At 45.5% G+C, this 8,293-nt stretch overlaps 1 long non-coding RNA gene across 1 annotated transcript; it reads left to right on the top strand.

Annotated features, from left to right (window-relative positions):
* Positions 1-618: 618 nt before the first annotated feature.
* LOC120399488 lies at positions 619-7,183 on the top strand. The gene is made up of 3 exons (XR_005595192.1): positions 619-908; positions 2,930-3,151; positions 6,957-7,183. It is a non-coding gene; the product is annotated as an uncharacterized LOC120399488 (long non-coding RNA).
* Positions 7,184-8,293: the final 1,110 nt, after the last annotated feature.

The raw sequence follows: 8,293 nt of genomic DNA, 5'->3' as shown, positions 1-8,293 counted from the left end.
CTCTGTGTCTACACTGCAATCAGAGCGGTGGCCGCAGCACATGTACACATATCTGAGCTAGCTTTGATCTAACTAGCTTAAATAATAACAACAGTGAGGCTGCGGCAGCATGAGTTAGCTGAGTAACTAGGGTCTTGGGTGGGCTTGTAAAGCACCTGCTGCTGTAGCTTCACTATTCTTATTCAAGTCAGCTAGATCAAAGCTAGCTCAGGAATGTCTACACATGTGAAGCCACACCTCTGGCTGCAGTGTAGACATTCCCAAAGGTCATCTGCCTCTTAGGGTGTCACATTTTTCACATGCATTTTTCACTGCACATGCAAATATGGAATTTGCATGTGTATGTAGCTAGGGCTTGTACTCAGCCAAAAGTACTCAGGCATTGTTATGCTGGGCATCACAGCCCCTAATTCTGACATGTCTAGAAAATCACAGTGTGATGGGGCATCTGCCTCACACGGGCCAGTAAGGGGTTAATAGAGCCCCAGGGACACTGCGTGAAAAGCAGCCAATAGGAGAGAGGCTGTGGGGACTGTCCAATCAGGACGCAGCAGACTCAGATAAAAAGAGCCTCAGGGCAGAGCAAGGTCAGTAGCTGTCTGCAACCCTGCAGCACTTTGGACAGAGCTGTGTTGGCAGGAACCCAGGGAGAGGAGAAGGCATTCCAGACAGCCTGTTGAGAGTGAGGGAGGGTGCTGTGGCCACGGGAAGTGGCTCAGGAAAATGCAACAATAGGCGAGGCAAAGGAATGCAGAAAGTGACTGTGGTTTGGTGGGGACCTGGGTCCACCTACTGGCCACTGAGGAAGTGGCTGGACTAGGAGCTAAACTCCCATGTAATGCGGGATCATGGATAGTGACACTGCTGGAGAGCTGAGCCACCAAGAGGATGCTTCCGTTCCTGACACTGTGAGTGGGGTTGAATGTGGACTGTGGGGAAGGAGTGATTGGGGGTGAAGACTGTGGATGGGATATTGGCCTTGAGCTAATCCTCAGTGACCAGGAGGAGGCCCCAGTCCAGTGGTGAGGGATGCATCCCGTGACACAGGAACAACACTGAGATTCACAAAGCCTGAGTTAGGTGCCCAGGCTCTCTGGGCAATACATGAGGTGCTCCACCCACTGCTTGGTGGCACCTCCTTAGTCCTCTAGACAAGCCACAGCTCTGCCACCGGGTATGAAACCCCTTACAGTGGTTATTCAGTCTGTGGTTCTCCTCCGTTACTCCTGGGCCTATCACACACCAGGAGCAGCTGTCGTCTTCATACCTCAGCCCTCTGGTTAAGTCACATTAAAATTCTCCCCCGTTCCAGGGTATCGCAAGTCCTCAGAGGCAAACTGTCCCAGGTGGTCTGCTCCCCACTGCCTGGTCTATGCCACTCACTCAGTGGCTGGTAGGGAACTTGGCCCTGCCCTCTACACGGGGTTCCAGTTCAAGGACCTTCAACCCAGCAGCTCAGGGCTTTTACTCTCCCAGCCCTTACTGCTCCTTCCCTGGACTGCTTCCTACTCTGACTTTGCAGCTTCCTGCTCTTCCCCTGTCTATCAGGAGTGCAACGGCAGGTTTCCTTCCCTGGCCTGCCAACTTCCTCTCTACAGATCCTACCCGGCTCTTCCCCACAGCTGGACTTCATCTGCAAATAGGGCCTAACATTCCCTATGTTTCCTCCACATGCAGCCTAAGGTTAATTGACCTAATTTACTCCTTCAGGCCTGGTGTGGGGTGGACACCCAATAATAGGGGAAGATTGGTGCCTTAGACTGCGATTCACAAAAACCAGCATTCTAGGTAAGGAGTTGCCTAAGCTAGCCAATAGGAGATGTCAACCAGATGGGTATGTACTAAGTGCTGCTTCTCTCTTGGAGATAGGCACCTAATCCAGACTGCAAGGAGGCAGCTGGCCCTGCTAGCGATTCTCAGTCAGAAACACTCTTTGGAGTTAGGTGCCTATGATGGATTTGCAAGGGGCTGGGATGGGGAGGCTCTCATTCATAAGGTTCAGCCCACTGGTTGGGGTACACACCTGGGATGTGGAATACCCAGGTCAAGTCCCTCCCAAGGGATGAAAAGGAATTTGAATTGGTAACTGCCATCTCTCAGGGGAGCACCCTAACAACTGGGCTATGTGACAGTCTGATGTTGTTTTCCCTCAGTCTCTCCTATTTAAGTTATGCTATTGTGGATTTAATAATTAAAGAGCCTTCTGGGCCAGAAAGAGCAGACCCATGGGAAGGACTCTGTAGCCTGGTGGTTAGAGCCCTTTCCCAGAATTCAGTCCCCCTCCTCCAATAACTCTTTATTTATTCATCCATAGTGGAGCAGGCTTGACAGGAGAGGCTGAAGGAGCCTCACCTCAGAATGTCCCATAGCCCAGTGGTTGGGGCACTCAACTATGAGGTAGCACGAGCCAGTTTAAATTCCTTATTCTCAGTTGGAGGGAGGACCTGAACTGAGGGTCTCCCACATCCCAGGTGAGAACTCCAACCATTGGGCCAAAAGTTCTGAGGGAGGTGCTCGTCCCTGCCCCTCTCCTCCAGTTTCCCTGTGTGTACTTGCCTGAGGGGCCCAATCCAGTAGGGGAGCCCATGGGAATGCCTATCAGATTGGTCCCCTCATGCAACTTGGGTGGCTGAATGCCCATCTTCTCCTGGTCTGTGGTTTGCTGTGGGACTTAGGCAGGAGACAAGTACCCAAGAGCCTAGAGTGAGGCAGCAGGGCACATGCTCAGAAGCAGAAACTTAGGCACCTCATTACTTTTGTGAATCTAGGCCTAGATGCCTAACCATGTGCATGTGCTAATACCTGATTTGCAAGGGCCGTTGCAGTAACATATGCAGATATTTGCAAAAAAAAATCTATGCAGACTTTGGGCCTTTTTTTTTTAAAGTCAGTCTGAATTTATAATATTTTTATAATTTTTTCTCCCTAGAAACACTACCCTGCATGGTCCACTAGTACTTACCATCTTCTCCAGTGGAGCTGTAATGTGTACCTAATTTCCTCACTGACTGCAGCAATCTAGGATTTCCCATGCTGTCAGATGCCATTCTGTTAGTAGTCTGCCTCTGACAGTGTCCCATAACAGATGCTTCTGAGAAAGGTCAGACCTCTTCCTCTTCCACCTAGGTAACTGTGCAAGACTGAACATGAGGTGAGGCTAGAATTCTTGTCTGATACTCACTGATTAGTTGATGCCCTGAGATTTGATTACTTTTTACATACTTATATAGTGCCTGCTGGTATGGTTTCCTAGCGCCTATAACCCTGTCATAGCATGCAAATATCATTGGTATTGCATGATCATCCCCAAACACACACCCCATTGAAAATCTAGACACTATATTTAACTCTGACCACGTGAGGCAGCAAATGACACAGAATGGCCATGTGCTGTGGGAAGAAATATTTCCTTTTATTGGTCTTAAACTCATCTGCCATTAATTTTGAGTGACCCCTTGCTCCTCCATTATGGGATAGAATCATAGAACTGGAAGGGACCACGAGAGGTCACCTAGTCCAGTCCCCTGCACTCATGGCAGGACTAAGTATTAGCTAGACCATGGCACATAAAGGAGGGAGTAATCAGTCTTTAATATGTCCTCCTAATCTTATTAAATATCTCAATCAAACCCTCCCGCGCTGTTCTCCTTTCCAGGCTAAATAATCAGTTGGGTCTCTCCTATATATAGGTCTCAACACATCACCTTTCTCACTCTTCTCTGGAACATTATATTTCTATTTCAGCTGCTTCCTTAAAAAGGGAAGGTGATAAAATATTTCATTTGATTCTTAATGTGCCACATTCTAAGAAGTGCTGTAGCAAGACTTCCCTGAGACTTACAGAATACATTATACACCTGGACAAATTCTGATCCAGATTTCAAATAACCCCCAGTGTTTGGATTCTGGGGGTTTGCTTCATCTCTAGTATAACTTCTTTTAAAGAACACAACTGCTGCACCCATTCATCTGTCATTAGAAATGTGTGTGGCCAGGGGGAAAAATCCCACTGCTAGTCAAGCGTTATCATTGCTCAAGCTCTTTATTTGATAAACTCCCCAATGGCTGGAAAGAAATCCCCAAAGCAGGCAGGCAGGTGTGGAGCACTGAAAGGAATGCACCTGCAGCCTTGTAGTGAGGGGTTTCCAGAGCAGTTAGTCATTTCATTGAGAGTAGGTGGGGTAAGGCCTTGGGGAAGGAAAGGAATGAACCTCACAAAAGGTTAAGGGCCAAATTAGGTCCTTGTGAGACTCTGGGACAATGGAGCTGTAAGGGTGGAGAGAGCAATTGTAGCACTCCAGCAGTGATAGATGTGGACCTCCACAGCCTTCTACCTTGAAGCAATTTACACCAGTGCAAAAGAAGTGTAAAGTAGGGATGGTTGAAATTTATCTTTTGAAAGTAGTTTTTGGAAGCAGCTGGAGCAGGAGAAGGGATAGCTCAGTGGTTTGAGCATTGGCCTGCTAAACCCCCTGTTGAGAGTTCAGTTCTTAAGGGGGCCACTTGGGGATCTGGAACAAAATTAGTACTTGGTCCTGCTAGTGAAGGCAGAGGGCTGGACTTGATGATTTCTCAGGGTCCCTTACAGTTCTATGAGACAGGTATATCTTCATATATTTTATTAGGGGCTTGAAAATTATATTATATAAATGTGTGCTTTCTAGTGAAAAATCTTGGTTTGGGGTGTTTTTTTTTGTAGAAAACTAACCTCCCCCAAAACCAACATATTTTTGTTGAAAATCAAAATATTTCAATTTGGAAATGCTGCCACAGTGCCTCAGAGGTGTACCAGCTAAATTACCTCATATCCCTATTCTCCATTATGGGTCAAGCTTCCCACTTAGGCTATAGCTCCCATGATTCATGGACTTCCAAGGAGAAGAACTGCTTCTCTCCAAGATCGGAAACTGTGGTGTATTGTGGGAGATGTAGTCTATCTGCAGAGATCTGTCTATAGTGAAGAATAGGAACATGAGGCATTTGAACTGCAACTCCCATGAGGTATCATGGCTACATTTCTAAATCAAAATCTTTTCATTTTTGTCATTACTACTGCTGGCATGTCATGAAATAAGGTAAAATAATTAAGAGAAACAAAATAAAATTTTTGAAACAAATTTTGAAATTTTAAATGAAATTTTGGGGGAATTTCCATAGCAAAGGATATTTTGCAAATATTTGCTTTTTATTCCAATTTGGAACAAATTTTGAAATGTCAAAATTTCCTGTCAAATGGAAATTCCATGTTTGGACCCACTCTGCCCACCACTGAAGTGAAGTGTCCTTCAGATGGAATGTGACAGCAGATTAACAGGATGGTAGAGTATTAGACACAGAGCAGAAAACTATCGTGCCTACTTAAAAACACAGGCTGAAAGTTAGATAGGTGAAATATAGTAACTGGAGCAGGGATCGGCAACCTTAGCACGCGGCCTGTCAGGGAAATCTGCTGGTGGGCCGGGATGGTTTGTTTACCTGCAGCATCCACAGGTTTGGCCAATCACAGCTCCCACTGGCTGCAGTTCGCCGCTCCAGGCCAATGGGGGCTGCTGGAAGCGGTGTGGGCCGAGGGATGTGCTGGCCGCCGCTTCCCACAGCCCCCATTGGCCTGGAACGGTGAACCGCGGCCAGTGGGAGCTGTGATTGGCCGAACCTGCAGATGCTGCAGGTAAACAAACCGGCCCGGCCTAGCAGGGGCTTTCCCTGACAGGCCGCATGCCAAAGGTTGCCGATCCCTGAACTAGAGTTAGATTTTAGCCAGGATTTTTGGGCTGATATCACTATGCTTTTGAAAAGTATTGTGGGTCTTTTAATTACCCTATAGCCAGAAGCTTGGTTTTATTTATTTTCTTCTCTCAAAGACAGCAACTCTATTATTGAAGTACCCCTGAATCCCAAGCTGGGGCAGTGGTTCAATATAAATTCAAAGGGAAGTGCACTCCCTCCTAAATCACTTTCTGCAGTACCTTGAAAAATAGATGCATTGGTTAGGAAATATACCCTGTGATACTTGTGCCTGGTGATCTTTACCAAGAGATCCCAAACATTTGTCCTCTTTTTTTTTTAATGGCATATTATTGGTGAGCCCATTTGCAGAATAATATTTCTATATGTTTGTATAAATACCTGAGAATTTTTTTTTAATTGTCTGATTTTATAGCCACCATTTGTTCAGGTACAGGGTGGAAAAAAGGATAAAAGCCTTACTTTTTAGATGCAAAATGAGACCGACAAGCAGCAACTAACAGATGTATAATTTTTTTTAAAAAGCTGTTTTGCCAAAAAGGACAAAAATATAAACATGGGTAAAAATTGTCCAAATCAGGTGCTTAAAATTCATCCAGGATTTTTAAAAGTGACAAGTGATTTGTGGTGTGTCAGGTTTTGGATACTCAATTTGAGACATCTCAGAGGAACCTGATTTTTTTCAAAAACAAAAAAAAAGGCTGAGCGTCCATTCACTAAATCAGTTACCCAGAAACTGACCTACCCAGAAGTACTTGTCACTTTTGAAAATCATAGCCTGGACACCGATGCATGTGAACCAAATTTTCTAAGACCTGATGTTAAGTGACTAGCACAAGGTCATACTAGAGGCAGAGGCAGAGGCAGAACTTAGAGGCAGAACTTAGTTTTCCTGATTCCTCACCTTAACAAAAAGGCCAGCCTTCCTCCTTTTTTCCCGGCTTCCCATGAGTCTGAAACTCAAAGGCAAGGGGGTGAAATCCTGACTCCATTGAAATCAATGGCAAACCTTGCATTGACTAGACTAGGTCCAGGATTTCACCAGGGGTGCAAACGCCCACAAATCAAAGCCTGAAAAGTTATTGGTTGAACCTCATGTCCACCAAAACAGCTGAGCTCCATTCAGACTTTAAAATGTTCTCTAGCAGCATGGCTGTTTTCTCTGGGTTGTTTTGCTGATTACTGTTCATATGTTCCTTGCCATTTCACAGGCAGAGCTTGACACATTTGTGGACTTAAATCCCAACGGAAAGTTCCCCAGACCCTCACTATTGTATCCCTTAGAGGAAAGTCTCCAAAACAAAATGGACCCAGACAAGTGATGCCTCCTCCAGTGCTAATCTCCAGGGTGCCATTTTCTGCAGCTTAATTATCAGGTACAGCAACTACCACACAAGCTTGAAAAAGTTCAATGTGTGTTATCCTGATCTTAATTGATGCCTACAATAAATTATGAGTTTGCCTAATTGCAGCTGCCTTCTGCCAGCAAGAAGCAGGGGAGGGAGGGTGAAATGACAATGTATTTCCAAAAATAGGTACTGAATAGATCACTAATTTATTAAAAATATTGTCAAAGCCTTGAGCTGGTGCTAAGGGCTTCAGGTAGAGCTGGAATACAAGCAGCACACTACTGACAAGGTGGGCTTGCATTCAGACACTCTTTGGATATGTCTACACTGCAATTAAAAACCCGCATCTGGCCTGTACCAGCTGATTCAGGCTCGCAGGGTTCAGGCTGTGGGGCTATTTCATTGCGGTGTAGACATTCGGGCTTGGGCTGGAGCCCATGCTCTAGGACCTTGCAAGATGGGAGGGACCCAGAGCTTGGGCTGCAGGCAGAGTCTGCATGTCTGCACCACAGATAAATAGCCCCTTAGTCCAAGTCCCATGAGTCCAAGTCAGCTGGCATGGGCCAGCCACAGGTGTCTAATTGCTGAGCCATTCACTCAAGGATAGAGCTGGTTAGAACATCATAGGCTATTTTGTTTTTGTTATTTAATTATGCTATTCCACCAAAATGGAGATCTTTTGCCGAGATCTATTTCAATATAAAATTTTCTCAGGTCCAAGGTGGACTCTCTGGCTAGTTCCAACCTTGCATAGTAAAACAACATTCTGTTGCTGGTCTTAGGAGCTACAAAGGAGATGCCAGATTAAAATAGACCAGTGGCCAACATCAGTCATTGCCAAGAAAGATTTAAGCCCTTCATAAATACACTTGGTGCAATACTATATGATGGAGAGAAATCTCTTTCTAAGAGTGGTTGACGATCACCTTTATGCCTTGCAACCTGACAGCAGGTAGCTTGCAAAGGGCCTGATTCCTACACAAGCACTGAAGTCATTACCTATTTGTGAAATGGTGTTGGAGATTGCACTCATAACATGTCAGTTAGCTATAATGGGTGTGCTCTGTATTCATGTAGAGATGAAATTCGCTTTTGTAAGTGCAGTGAGTCAGTTAAATCCTAATTAAGCCCTTAGAATAGGTCTGAAGTGGGATTTATCCAATACACAGGCTTCTTTGCGGACCTCCTGCACAGGGATG

The sequence above is a fragment of the Mauremys reevesii genome, linkage group 2 (genome assembly GCF_016161935.1).
Source record: "Mauremys reevesii isolate NIE-2019 linkage group 2, ASM1616193v1, whole genome shotgun sequence".
Taxonomy (NCBI): Eukaryota; Metazoa; Chordata; order Testudines; family Geoemydidae; genus Mauremys; species Mauremys reevesii.
The sequence above is the reverse complement of the archived record's forward strand: the minus strand, read 5'-3'. Positions and strand labels throughout refer to the sequence as shown.